Source organism: Prosopis cineraria, unplaced genomic scaffold (assembly GCF_029017545.1).
Source record: "Prosopis cineraria cultivar Desert tree isolate PC_DT_omini unplaced genomic scaffold, ASM2901754v1 PC11, whole genome shotgun sequence".
Lineage (NCBI taxonomy): Eukaryota > Viridiplantae > Streptophyta > Magnoliopsida > Fabales > Fabaceae > Prosopis > Prosopis cineraria.
Window position 1 is genome coordinate 16,845,819 of NW_026555342.1, and position 16,238 is coordinate 16,862,056.

The window sequence follows — 16,238 nt, forward strand, 5'->3', positions numbered from 1 at the left end:
AAAAATCTTTTGAGAATAAAAGAATATTTTTTAATGATAATTTAGCAATTTTAACTATTGAAACTAATATACTATTCTTAAAATACTTGATTATTAACTTTAAATATCACAAAAAATTGTAGACACCTTTTAACTAATTGTAACATATTTTTAACCAGTGATTTATATATTTTTAAAATCAAATTTTATTTCTAATCAATTTTGATTGGTTCACATTAGTTTGGTTCGGTTTGATATAATTGATTTGGATTTATTTTGAATATCTTAAGTTTGATGACGATTTGACTGCACTTTGATTATTGATCTTTGAACTAGTTCTTAATTCAGTTTTTAAAATCTTGATTAAAAGTGATTGCAAATCACCAGTATGGTGAATAGTGCTATAAAAATGCTTTGTTCACCTCCTGTCATTTGCAACCTCTTTTAGAGTCTTAAGTACAAACCAGCCGATTCTTGAACAGAGAGGTAAGGGAATATTTCAGTGTATTCATTGTTTTGCTACATTTTTAATTTTGATTTCATAAAAAACTTATTGGAAGAGAGTATTTTATTTTATTCAATATTGTTTTTTCAATCATGATCATCTATAATTATCTTGTCTGTTCTTTGCGTTTTGTCAAACGTATGACATACACTATATTGACTATACAAGGGTTAATGCCCTCCTCCAACAATGATTTGTTGTCTTTTTTGCTTCCACTTTCATGCTTAATTGTTTCTCACTTTCCCAAGTGATTTCTCACAGTAGGTTTTTTGGTTTTCTTTTTACTTTTGCTTGTATATTTTGACTAAATTAAAAAAAATGTTGCATTGATAATACTAGATAGAGACATTGATCCTTGATATAAAATTTATTACAAGGAAATTTTTAAATAAATCTATGACAAATTAACTCAACAAAAAAAAAGCTTGTGACCACTAAACTCTAATTTATTTTAGGAAGAATTTATGTTAAGGGCCTGGGAAGACACATAATTTTTAGTAGATCCCTAAAGAATATGTAACTTCATTTCAGTTCAAAATAAGTTGAATACAAAAAATACAAAAATACCCTCAGTTCAAGCATTAAAAAAAACCATTAACAGAGCACTACCACCAGTGACAGGAGCCTCACCTGCAACGGCAACCACTAGACTTTCATCGCCAGAGCTTCAACCGCTAGCTGGACCATCGCTGGAGGTTAATTCTCCAAAGGTGGCCAAGAGTGGGTGTAAAACCCATGACTCCTTAGCTCACCAAAAATGTATGAATCACTAAGCCATTGAACTCATTCAATTATATAATGCATAAAATTATATATATATATATATATATATAAAACCTTATTTTCAAACCACTTGATTATTACGTTACTTGTTAATCATGTAACTTTACTTGTTAATACTTTAACAGAACTTGTCAATTACTTAACTTTCCTTGTTAAGTTCGTGACTCCCACAACAAAACTACATTAATTGTGTAATTGTACTTGTTAATATCTTAATAGGACTTGTTAATTATTTAAATTTACTTGTCAAATTCATAACTCTTTGAACTGAACTGCATTACTTATTAATCATGTAACTTTATTTGTTAAGTCCGTAACTCTCTCAAAATTATATGTATAATAAATCTTATTTTCAAACCTTTTGAGTATTATGACAAAAGGCATACTTGTTAAAAGCCTAATGTAACTTGTCATTTCTTTAATTTTAATTGTCAATATTATATTTGTTTTTTAGGGTATTTCTCTCTCTCTCTCTCTCTCTATATATATATATATATATGCATGTATAATTGAGTATCCAATTTGATGAATACTGATAAGGGAGACCTGACTGTCATCATTTTCGTTATCTGACAAACTTAATTTTTTATATAAATTATATGTTCATTTAACAAGTGACAATAAAAAATTAACAAGTATTGTTGAGGAATTAATAAGTAAAGTTACGCAATTAATAAGTAATTTAAATGCTTTTTTGGAATAATGGTTAAACAAGTCTTATTATGGTATTAACAAGTTAAGCTATACAATTAATGTCACACCCTGATACTAATGGTGTGACCAACACAAAATATGAAATAAACTTATATTTCATAAGCCTCAATTATCCAAATATTAAACTATAATAGTGATAGATATTTATACTGATCAATAGATCGTATAATATATATATATATAATTATAAAGTTCATAAAACTTTAAATATTCGGTAAAAATTTTGGTAGAATCTCCCCTATAATTAGAACATCCCAAAATTTCTATAGTCAATAAACCTATCAACAAATCCAAAAGAGGAGCTTAACTCCACATCAGCAGATTACATGATAACAAAAATAAGACCAAAATCTAGCTACAATATACGTGGAGCACTAACCATCATTGTATAATATAATGACTATTTACATTAAAATAAATGATTGAAGCATGCTTCCACTATTCAAAAAGCAATAGAGTCCCTAAATGATTAGCAGGAGGTGCAGGGTCAGCTACATTATTTGAGACCAAAAAAAATTTTTGGTGAATAGTGTCCCAATGAAAATCATAGATAAAACATGTAAAAGTAATAATTAATAAAATTTAGTTTATAACAAATCAATGTAATATTAAAACCCATATTTTACTAACAATAAATGACAAAGTCGCTCAATAATATAATCATGAAATAAACCAATAATTTTTAGAGTTTTATAGGTTATCAAGAATACAACTCATAGAAATATAAAAGGAATTCAAATAATGATATAAAAAAATGCTTGTGAATAACTAATATAAAACAAAAAAAAAATTAAAACCAATCTAGGAGGGAATTTGCCATATAAAATCATATACGATCAAACAACAATTTGTTTAATTGAATAAATTTAAAAATAATAAATTTTTAAAAATTTACTTTTAGTGGGATTTTGTCAGAACAATTAACAAACGTGAACATACAGTTCATAAGAATAAATAACCAACAAGCGCGATTTAAAGCCACGAAATAATTAAGCACGACTAGAAGTCACGAAACAAACGCAAGCATGAAGCCCACGAAACAAGCATGAGTATGATGCTTACGAATATCCATCCATCCGTTCCACATGCATTGGCCTGCGCACAGGGCTAGCACCTCCTATATGCCTGCTAGCTAGGTGTACCGTGGGGCGCTAAGGGCTAACGGAACTACCGTTAGCATCTAGCGTTCTAACTCAGTCCCCCTGATTAAAATCAAGCGTGCATGGGGTTGAAACATTCATTGAAAATCATTCTTTTCAAAATATAATATTAAACTATCAAATTTTCTTTCCAATTTCCTCCATGTACGAATCACCGTTTTTAATAATGGTAGTATAACTTGTAAAAATTTAAACAACAAAAATGTTTAGAATAAATATTCTGTTAATAATGTATCAGATCCAAATATTCTTTGACAAGAGCATAATTCTTAATGAATATAAAGAAGATTCCATAATAACAGTTAACACAAAAGTTAGGTAAGTAAAAAGAATTGTATGAATCCTAAAATAAAAATTGACAAGATTATTTATACAACTTATAAAGGAATAATGTAAAAATTTAAATATAGAAATTTTATAAACATTTTGTAAAAAATTATCTAGGACACTAACCACTCACTTGAGAAATTCTCCAAGAGTTCTAAAGCTTGCTTTACTTCAACTTTTTACTTTAATTCCAACAATGCCATTAACTCTCGAACAAATAAATCACAATCGTAAAATCATTTTTGTCACAATTTTCTTAATGTAAGTATTTAACTATCAACTTCCAACAACTAGCAAAATTATCTTTACTGTATTAATTTCTCACTACATCCTTCAGCTTTACTTGTCAAGTAATTTCCCAAACACTTAGTGAATATTCAAAATAGTACCATAATCATTTAAACTTTAAATATACTTGAGTCAATTAAACTATTTAACAAATCATAGTCTATCCTTCCAACTCCTCTTAACATAATATTAAACTTCTCATTGTCACAATTTCTCTTTTAGCCATTTTAACATATACCTCATGGGCACTCAAGATGATATATAAGTAAACATCTCCTTAACCCTCTATCAATAACCCTTTTCAATCACTTCCAAACTTGTCAAGAATACGTTACATCAAATACGACTTGGCATCAAAATAAAATAACATGCAATCGTTACACCAACACACCTCAGTTCAAATTCAACAATTATACATTTCAAAATGCCAACACAACCTATTAGAGTTTTCTCAAATCTCTCTCTATTTTTTTTAACTGATTTCGTAAGATATAACAGCCATCAAACCTTCCCAAACTCTTACTTAGTTCCCATCTTCCTTCCTTCTCCAACAATTCCATTGCAACTGAAATGAGTTTCTTTGTTCTCTCTCTCTCTCTCTGTGTATGTTTTTTTGTTCACAGCAGCAAAAATCAAAGAAGAGATAGCACCTATCGATCACAGAAGGAAGAGAAATTAAGGTTACCTCACGCCCAAAACTGAGGAGGAAGAGAAGCTCAAGATGACGCACCACGCATCACTATCAGCCACGAAGCAGAGAAGAGGCAAAGAACGGCCAAACAAGGGAGCGAATCCAGCGATCTCCCACTTCCAGCTGTGAAATAGCGATGCGAACAGAGGAAGCCGATGGCAAAGATCTAGGAATCAAGTCGATGTTGAAGTGCAGAAACGCAAACCGACAGTAAAGAATCAGGGGAGCTCATGTCGATGAAGAAAGGAAAGAAATTGAGGCAAAACAAAATGCTCTGTTTCGCGTAGGTTGAATGTAAATTCTGACCAAAAAGGAAAATTGGAAAAACTACAAGATATGACACAAGGAAAAATTACAAGAATGAGCCCAAAATTTTATATAATTTAAAAAAATAAAATTAAACTTTTGCTCAATGAAAATCAAACTCTGCACCTTCAAAAAGTTACTAAAGTAAATTTCACTAAATTACCACTCTCCACTTTTTATAAAACTAATTTAAATAAAAATATCAATTAAAAAACATTTAATTTAAAATTTTGAGTCATTACAATTAGCAAGTATTGTTGCATAATAATTAACAAGTAAAATTATGCGATTAACAAGTAATGTAATTCTATTGTGGGAGTCACGGACGTAACAAAGAGAGTAAAATACTTAACAAGTAATACAGTTTAGTTGAAGGAGTTATGGATTTTACAAGTAAATTCAAGTAATTAACAAGTCCTATTAAAGTAACAACAACTACAGTTACGTAATTAACAAGTAATGTAGTTCTATTGTGAGAGTGACAAACTTAATAAAGAAATTTAAATAATTGACAAGTCCAGTTAAGGTATTAACAAGTATAGTTACGTGATTAATAAGCAATGTAGTTCTGTTGCGAGAATCATGAAGTTAACAAGCAAAGTTAAGTAATTAATAAATTCTATTAAGTTATTAACAATTGAGGTCCAATGGCTACCATCGCTAGTAAGGGTCCAATCACCAGTGGTGGTGCTCCGACGACAGTAATTGGTGGTTTTTTTAATGTTTGAACTGAGGGTACTTTCTTATTTTTTGCATTCAAGTTATTTTCAATTCAGTCCTAGAGGACTAAATAAAATTTTCAAATTCTTTAGGGATCCACCAAAAATTATGTGTCTTTCCATATCCTTAAATGAAATTCTCCCTTTATTTTACCTCCAATATCCTCTATCCAAAATAAACATGTTTGATATATCAAGCATTAAATATAAATGCATTTTCAAATAAAAACTTAAAGGAAAAATATTATTCAAAGACCACTGAAAGTATTTAATATTAAACAAGTATTAAAATATTTTAAAATATTACTGCAAGACCAAAAAACTGATTTAAAAATAATTTTAATTGTAAAAAGATAATGCCCTTGATTTTCTTTCAAATCAGTCTGATCGACCAATAGATCATGGTTCTAGTTGTTGCTGGCCACTATTGACCCACCACTCAGTTGACGTCGCCATCGATTAGGCCACTGAGCCATTTGAAGTTTTACTATGATAAATATGAATATCTTATGTAGTTCTTCACCATCCTTGCATCATATTTAATATGGTTGTAGCTGCCTTTGAAGCAAGGATAGTGGAAAAGAAGCACATTAAATATTATGGATAGAGAGATATATTACAGACATGCTTCAACCTTATTAGGATTTAGAAATTTTGAAAGTTGAAGGCTATATCAAATGGAATGCCACAGTCTAATTAAAATCCTGACCTGATTTAATGTACTCCCAAAAATGGTTAACCAAAATGAAACCAACCATTTAGCTAAATCAGATCCTATATTGATAAGCATAGTTTGAACACTTTCTTTCAATTTTTTATAATATACATAATAGTGACTCCACAAAAGTTACTAAATAGAACAAGAACATATTTGTCGAGAATAATATAAAGCACTTAAAAATGGCTAGAGTTATTAGTTTAACTGACCAAAATGAGTGGAGCTCATGACCTTCTTTCCTTCCTTTCAGATGATCTTTTCTCCTCTACTTCTCTTCATTTTTGCTGCCTAACCAACATTACAAAAATGGTCATTGCATCAAGCATGTCTCATTTTATTAGATATGTCAGATATAGTCATGTACATTCAAGTAATATGAGAATAAATACAAAATCAAGCCATTTTTTAAATAATAGAAAGTAAACCAATAATATATAATATAGAAAGTAATGTATGATGAGAAGCTCAGAGTTCTTCATGATCTTACACAAAAAGCATGTATCCACCACTATCATTAGCAGTAGATAAAATTGCAGCTTGAACCCCACTAGTAGATACAGTTCTATCCTGCCCCATAAAGGGTAGAGGATTTCTCCGATCACCATCCACCTAAACAAGATTACACTAAAATCATGTGAGAACAAATAAAAGTTTCAAGCAAGTTGCACATGTTGGAGCACTTGTTTAAATGAATACCTTGTCCTGCTTTGATTATTTGTTCTGTCTACCATCCCAAGCCCAACTGTGGGAGGAATCAAACACAAACCACCTGAAGATAGAGTAGAACCTAAAGAGAGAAGGGATAAAATCAAGATAAAATGGAATATGAGTAGTAAAAACAACCTTTATCATATCATAGGTAAACTAGGTTGTTTTATATAACCTGCAACAAGTACATTGATCCTTGGATCACCAGTTACAATTCCTGGTTATATTCCCCTAGATGTAAATTCAATTTTATGTGCTTTCTTCTTCTCTTGCTCTTTCCTGTCACTTGCATGCCTCATATCTACCTCTGTTTGTGATAGACAAGGGACATGCAAAAGAGAAATCACATAAGTGAAAATAAATCAATAGCAACAGTTAAACAAAATAATAATAAACAGAATAGGCCAAAAGGCAACATCAATGTTAGGTACTTGAAAAATATGAACAAATAACAAAATATGGCATAACCAATAAGTTAAATTGATATTGGAAGCTTAAACTAGGCTAATATTTAGCTTCCTAAATCAAGACCATCATATTCATAAAACATATGGAAAGAATCCCAAAGCAAATAGAACTAGCCATACACAACTGTACAACTATATTGGCCTTCTATGTTAGCTTGAACAATATTATTAAGAGAATTCATAAAGAGAAGAAACACAATCCAACAGTGAAAAAAAATCATTTCAACATAAGGCTAGAAAACAAACAGGGAAACCTAAAGATATGCCATCGTATCGAGAGCCCTTACTAGGCTTCAATGGGTTGGCAAATGGAGGTGTTGTCCTTGAAGATAAAGTGTTGTTCAAAGATGATGTCGACATCAACTAGAAACTCCCCAAGCCTTTTGCAAAAATGAAGAAAATGATAGAGATTTATCTTATGGTACCTATTACGTAGGAAGAATTCAACGAACTTTAATCCTCATTGTGCTAGGGATATGCCTTAATGTCTATTGTCTAAAAGAGGAACTTATCCATCTTTGGGGAATCATGAATTTTAAACTCATAGACTTACCTAATAATTACTTCACTGTCTACTTTCATGACCAGGACAACTGGAAGTCTCACTATAGAAGGGTTCTTTGTGAAGGTCCATGGGTAGTCAAGAAACATTGCCTCTTGATCTAATATTGGACTCCATATTTTAATCCTCACCATAACCCACTGTGTAGGATAGCAACTTGGGTATGCAAACCAAACATTCCCATGCACTGCTATAACAACCACTTTATATCCAGATTAGGGGCTAGAATTGGCAGGACATTGAACATTGACATGAACACCCTGGATAACTTCTAATGTTCATCAGCAAAAATTGAAAGAGGCAAGTTCACCCAAATCTGTGTTAAGCTTAATTTACAAAAATAACTTGTTCCTCACATCATCATAGCTAGTGAAATTTTTAATGTTCAATATGAAGGTTTAGGAGTCATCTATTTCCTATACGAACGTTATAGTCATCGGAGGGAAGCCTACCTATAGAGAAGCAGTACCAGCACATGTTATTATAATCATGCACACTCAACTGTAGTAGTTACCTCTCCGACGACAACGCCGAAGAAAAAAATCAGTAAAAGAGATAGCATATTTGGTTCCTAGATGATCAAAAGACAAACTTGGAAAGCTGAATTCTCGAAAAGGCCTAACCAGAAAGAGAACTTAAAAGTCATCCCAAGTATTGTTAGAAGGGAAAAAACTCCTATCAACTTTATGTAAAAATTACATTTTGCAATTATTGAGAGTCTTAATGATGAAGAAAATATTGAGAATAAAGCTCACCTTAACATCGATCAAGTGGTTGACCTACTTATCAGGAAGGAACAAAAGCAGGCAAAGGCTAATTAGAGCAATGTCTCATTACTCACGTTAACTTACAAAAGGAATGAAAATCACTAGCCAACAGGTTTGATGGATCAAAATCAAAAGCAACTTATAAAGTCAAAGGGAAAGAAAATCATAAGCCACTAAATGGAATGATAGCAAAGATAATTCCTACATCACCACCATTGCCAGTCCAATAGAAGAGGCTATTAAATTTGGGCCAGACCTCAAAAGATCGAACACACCCTAAAGGGTATGGAACTCACATTGTGTCCAAGGTTCCTTGGAAAACTTGACCCAATGTAATCCCACTCCGACTAAACCTACTCCTCATACCACGGAACTTAATAAGCTATCCACACCACCAGCTACTGTGGGAAATATCATACGGGATTACATTGATAGAAGTAGAAGACAGAACCCTAGAAATGGTCTGAAATGCTTAGAAGACAAGATTTAGATAGAGTATTTTAAACTTGCAGGCCAAGAGGAGATGATTTGGTTTTAAAAATCTCAGTGTAAATGGCTTAAGTGGGGAGACAAAAATACTATCTTCTTTCATGCTTCCACAATTGTGAAAAGAATGCACCAAAAAATTGAGTGTCTTAAAGATGACAATGGAACATGGATCAGTGATCAATCCACTTTGAAGACTATGGCTAGTAACTTTTTCATGACCTTCTACTCTAAAGATCCTCTTTACTCTTATACTACTTATTGGTTTGTTACATTCTCCTCCCTACAACCTTCTAGCATACTGTTGATTTATAGAAATGTTGATCCCATCGAGATCAAGAATGTAGCCTTCTCAACAGGGGCATTCAAAGCTCCTAGTCTAGATGGACTCCATGCCCATTTCTTTCAAACTTAATAGGACAAGGTAGCAACTCTATCTGCTCTTTGATAAAGGACATTTTTCTTCATCCCTCAAAAGTGAAAGACTTTAACAGACAAACATCATGCTTCTCCCCAAGGTTGACTCCCCTTCTTGTCTCAAGGAATTTAGATCCATATCACTTTGCAATGTCAGCTCCAAGATCCTTACCAAAGTATTAGCTAATAGAATAAAATCTATTATTGATAAATTGATTGGCCCTAAATAATGTAGTTTCATTACTAGAAGATCTAGTTGTGATAATGTCATTATAGCACAGGAGGCTATACACACTATGAGAACTAGCAAAAGGAAAAAGGGCTATGTTACTGTTGAAGTTGATATGGAAAAAGCATTTGACCGTCTTGAATGGAAATTCATTAAAGACACCCTTCACTGTATTGAATTTGAACGGCACTTCATAAACTTGATCATGTCTTGCATGTCCACTGCTTTGATGCAGGTGTTATGGAATGGCGATTAAAGTGAAGAATTCTAAGGGAGTTAAGCAGGTGATCCCCTTAGCCCCTACATTTTTGTCTTGTGCATAGAGCACCTTGGCCAACTTATTAAAGCTGAATGTCATGCCAAAAATGGAAACCCTCAAATTCAATAATAGCCCCTCTATCTCACACCTTTTCTTTACTGATGACCTTATCTTCTTCTCTGAAGCATCAATGGAACAAATGAGATAAATAAAAAGAATCTTGCATAGCTTTTTCCTCATCTTTAGCCATAGAGTGAACTTGGATAAATCTAAAATGTTTGTGTCTAAGAATGTTCATTTTAACAGGAGGATGGAGATAAGCCAAAGGCTAGGTATAAGGCTAACTTTAGATTTGGTTAAATACCATAGGGTGTCGATCATCCATTCTTACATCACAAAATCCATCTTTCTTCCTATCATATAAAAAGCACATAAATGCCTATCCAGTTAGAAATGCAGATACCTAAACATGGCAAGAAGAAGCATCCTCATCAAAGCTATGCCCTCTGCCTTACCAAGCTACCACATGCAGTCTGCTCTTTTTCCTAAAGTTACCCTTAATGAGTTAGAAAAACTTAGCAAAAATTTTCTTTAGTCTCAAGATGAGGAAACCAAGCACATGTAGCTTATCTCTTAAGGAAAAAGTAATCAAAAGAAAAAAAAGAAGGAGGTCTTGATGAAAAATCCCTACAGCACCAAAACCAAGCTTTCATTCTTAAACTTTACTGGGGGCTATTAACTCAATACAATGCTTTATAGGTTAAATGCTTGAGATCCAAGTACAATTTCAAACCTCTTGCAAACACCTATGTCAAGAAAAAGCAATGCTCCTCGTTGACTTTGAGATCTATTTGTGAGGTATAGGATACTTTTATGTCAGGAATAGGTAAGAACATATTCAATAGTTGAAATACACTCTTTTAGTTGGATTTGTGGACCCATCTTAACAAGCCCCTTATCTGCTTTATTGAAAAACATAGCTCTTCGATATACTAATCTAATATGGTTTACGACATTATCAGATCAAGTGGTAGATGGAACATTTTTTATTGCAACAACTTTCTTTCAAGTTGGATTATCAATATCATCAAAAACACTCCCATCCCTATGCCAGCAAATGATGATGCTATCGTATGGAAGCTAGCCAAAGATGGCCTATACTCAGTGAAGATTGCCTACAATTTTTGCACCAATACAACCATGTCCTCTCAACCTTCTCCATGGACTAAAATTTGGTATTGGCAAATTCTGAAAAAAGTAAATTTTTTTATGTGGCAAGTCCCCCATGAGATAATTATGACAAATTTACTTAGAGCCTCAAGAGGGTTAAATGCCTCAGCTTCATGCCCCTTTGAGTGTCATTGTGAGGAGAGCATCATTTATCATCTTTAAGATTGTGAGAGAATGAGACAATTGTGGAAAGAAATTTTGCATCATAACTCTTTTTCAAATTCTTTTGCTAGTAACTTACAGGTATGGCTTAACTAAAATTCCAATTCCAATCCAGGATGAGGTGGTTACAGGAAATAGCCTTGGACAAGAATTTGCAGTCTAGTTTGTTGGGGACTTTGGACCTTTAAATGCACCTTTATTTTTAAAAGATGAAGTCCTACTACAAACGAGATCCTACACAAATGCACGCACTTTCTCTTGGAGTAAGTAGTCAACAATGAACTGAAGCACTCAATCTTTTATGAAGATGCCAATTCAGAAGACATTTGGACTCCACCAAGACCTGACTGCATTGGCATTAATGTAGATGGCTCTGTTTGGAATCATTGACATGCTGCTTGTGTAGGGGTTGTTAGAGACACCAAGGGAAATTGGCTTATGGGCTTCCACAAGAACCTTGGAGCCTACTCAATTACTGATGCAGAGATATTAGCCATCAAAGTTAGGATCGAGGTCCGCTAACATCTTAATCTTAGTAAAATCTCCTTCCACTCTGATTCCATAAGGCTATTAACACTTTAAGATGAGACAATACCTTAGATCACCACTTAAGAGATGCCATTGATTACATCAGGGATTGTTTGTTTCTCATGCATGATGTAAAACTATACTATTCTCATACAGACATCATCAAATGTGTGGACTTTATGGCAAGACAAGGTCACAATAGCCCTTTTACCACGACTATGGTACCCTATGTACCTGCAAATTGTTTATCTATCTATCTTGAAGATAAGAACCATCTTTATTTCTTCATGCTTAATTTTCTCTTTCAAGCCTAGCTTGCCATTTATAACCCAAAAAGAAAAAAGAAAATAAACAAGTTCCTTAATACAAGGTATTAAGTCCATTCTCAATTTAGTGAACAATAATAGACTAAACAACCCAAATACCAACGACCAGTATATCCAAAATATGACAAAATGCAATACTAATGTTGCTAAGAACACGTAAAAAAGTATCGTAGAATTGTCAAACTTAGGTTAAAAGAAGAAATAATTAAGGACCTATTTCGTCATAGTAGTCACTTAGGTCATCCATAAGGATCGAATACATCTTTAGTAAAACAAGATCCTATTTGATCAATATCTTAACACCTCACAGCATGCAATAGGAAGTCAGGGTTCTGATAATCCTTCCTATTGTGAACTTCTACGTTAAAACTTTTTCCAACCTTCTTATACTCAAGAATTTTATTTATTTTTCTCTGCAATAATAAAGTCAAAGTAATGATGTAGAGAAAATTCAACAAATCTGTAGAGGCTAACAGCAATTTTCTACTAGTGTTGTTTAAGGCAAAAGGCACACTTAAGGCATAAAGCTTGTAAAATGCCTTAGGTGCAAGGCATTAGAAAGGTGCACACCTGAGTAAAGCAAGGCGTTACTGTATGACAATGCATAATCTATAAATTATAGGCAACAAGCCATAGTTAAAATTATAGATATAAATTTTCCTAAATCATAAACTTCTGTAAAACTACTACAATTTTTATACAATGTAAGTTTCCTCAAAAGAGTGGATTGGGTATTATTTTAGAAGACAAGACGAGGATGTTATAAATCTTTCCTAATTGTTTTATATATTTTATATCATACTTTAATGTTTCATTAAAGTATGATATAAATACCTACCCAGTCAACCATATTGGTGATCAGTCATAATCACAAATCTCATAATCACTAGTTCACCACTCTCGCAATCTTGTAATACGCAATTGATGGATGTCCTCCATCCGCGTCTTCTCTTTTGAAATACCCAGTTGGCATCGTCCTCTATCTATGTCTTCTCTTTAGAAATACCCAATCGATGTTGTCTTTTCATTCTCTCTAATACCCAATCCCTGTCGAGCTTCTCTTCTCTACCTATCGTCTCTTCCATACTATTGATCTCTTCTCTACTTCTTCAAGGTGTTAGGTCATGCAAGGAGCACAAAGGCGCTCTCAGGTAATCGCCTGATCAAACTCGTCACCTCTCTTTACCTGAGAGGCGATGACCACATTCAGAACATAGCACCTTTAATAAAATCATTTTCTACTTTCTCAAAAACTGAGAGTGCAACTATTTTCTAATCTAAATTATTACTTAAAACTGCTAAACTTCCAATGTACTGATTAAGGAGTAGATGATCATTTAGCTTCCAGAGTATAGAATGTTAAAAGGGTGAGAAAAAACAATAATTTAAGGTGCATTCAATGAAACAGAGAAGTTTAGTGGCCAAAAACTTGCTATAGAAAAGTTCTGGCAAATGATCACTTTTTTCAATAACTTGATGATTAAATCACTAATTAGCAATGTTTGAAAAGATTTTAAAGTCTCAAACACATATTAAAGGCAACACGATAATGAATCAAACCATATATCGCCATTTAATAATTCAACAAGAACAGCTGTTGAATTTATTGAATGACACCCCGCATGCTAAGTAATTTCCACACTGTTACACCTAAAAGTCATTTTAAGTAGGTAGATTCCTATACTAAATCTTTTTCAAAATTTCAATGCCAAAATTCTGAACGTTGATCATTAGATTCAAGTGTTTATACAGGACCTTAGAATTATTTATGTCAATGTAGTTTACTTATGATGCCCAATTACTAAACAAGACTAGAAGTCAAAAGAGTGTAATATTACATAACACCTCTTCCAAAGCACCACCAAATTGATTTAATCATATTCAATAACTATGCTATGAAAATAATGAAGTAAACAGTTAAGCAAGAAAGCTTAAGAGTTTAGAGATTCCTAGCAAATTAAAAGCAAAACACTAGTCTGGAATAAAGCAAAAAGGGCAAAAGGCATCAAACTAAACAAACACACAAAAGCTGTTTTTTGTTTAAGGGGAAGGGAGCAAATCACACCAATTCAATTTAATGAATTAGTACATCTCTAAAATTTATCAAGAGCATTAGTTTATTGATGATTGAAAAATTATTCTAATGGAACTTACTTGTAGGTCTTCAGAGCATTTAACTTTAGTGGTGGTAGGAGAAATTTATACATTGGATCTACAAATTTTTTCTCTTCTTGACCTGCTTCTCCATGTTCTGCACCATCTAATCCAGCCAAAGTGTCAACTAGCATGGTATGAGATGGCTCAGAAAATTGAGGAGTGTTAACTTGACTGGTTGACATCAAAACTTAAACGAATCCTGATGATGCTCCATCTAGCAAATCACCTACAAAACCACACTCAAGAAAGTTAAATAAAAAACAGCAAACTAAGAATTAAAATGATAAACAGTGAAAGAAAAATAAAACAATAACATCATTCCAATGCAATATGGACCTAATATACTTACCCTACATATTTACTTAGCCATTTTTACAAGGAAAAGTGAAATGAAACCTCCCCAATGTTTTTGAGCCTTTTTTTCCCTCCAACAATCATAAAATCCAAGTAAAGGCCATAGGCACATTCTCAAATAAATAGCTTCCCATGCACTTATCCAAAATAAAAACAATTAAACAAACAACTATAGGCTAAAAAATTGCACATAAAAGGTAAATTGAATAATTTTTCTTGATTGAATATATATCATGCAAGTTAATTTTAACTATCTTATATGTTAATTACCATGACAATATGAAAGTTCAAATTCATTAACACATATTCAAAATTATCTACCAGACCTGTTTATACAAATTTTGAAAAGAACAACAGACTTTTTTTTGGCCTGATGAAAGAACAGACTATTGTTCTAAATTTTAAATTCTTCTGTTCCACAAGAAATTAGTGACTTTGTGAAGCTCTGAACATATTCTTCTTATAGCCAATATATTAATCAAGTAATATTCATTCTCTAAGCACAACCAACATTGGGATGAGGTGTCCGGAGAAGTGATTAAATAAATTTAGTAGAATATACTTCTATCAAAAGGTGATATACAATTAGTTGTTTGATGTTCTTCCCCAAACATAACTCAATCATTACCATCTAGCTCTCCATCCTGAAATCAGAACCAAATATAGGTTATTAACGTATTACCTATAATAACGTGTGATGGTTCCCTACAGGGTAATCTGCATAATGAAGCCAAATTTTCTAAGGAAATGTCAATAGCTTAAAAATTTGGTCAATTTTATACTTTAAGAAACACCGCTCTATTAATGCAAGAAAAAAAAGGAACATACAGAACACAAATACTATACAAAAAATGCCCTGTCCTCAATCCTAATTAACACCAATTCTCAGAGGCGCGAGAGGGGGGACATAAGAGAGAGTACCTTAGGTTCAGGTGACATCACTACTTCATCATGATCATAGTCTACAATGGTAACTATCCCTCTCCTACTCCTCCTAGAATCCAAAGACTCCACTCGTTGATCCTGTTGTGAAACCAACATATTAATTGAAGGCTAATGTGGTATTGAAGTCACAAATTTACTCTTTTTGGAGTCATCCCATCAATTGTAGCCATGGGAGTGGCCTCATTAGCGAAACCAGGGACCATCATCCTATTAGTATCAACCATTAAATTTTCCTTTGCAATCCTAGCATCCCCACATCCTATTCATATAACTCTCCTCCCTCTAGCCCTCCTTTAACATCTTCAACATCCTCCATCTCATCATTGTACATGGACAACAAAGTAATACCCTTATATTGCTTCTTCTTAGATGCCATGATGCTAGGGTTGCAGCGACAAATCCAAAAAGTTGATCAAATAGGAAAGCATCGTGGATAGAAGGAATCGAATGC

At 32.8% G+C, this 16,238-nt stretch overlaps 1 pseudogene; it reads right to left on the reverse strand.

Annotated features, from left to right (window-relative positions):
- Positions 1–4,498: 4,498 nt before the first annotated feature.
- LOC129286210 (uncharacterized) lies at positions 4,499–15,990 on the reverse strand (annotated as a pseudogene).
- Positions 15,991–16,238: the final 248 nt, after the last annotated feature.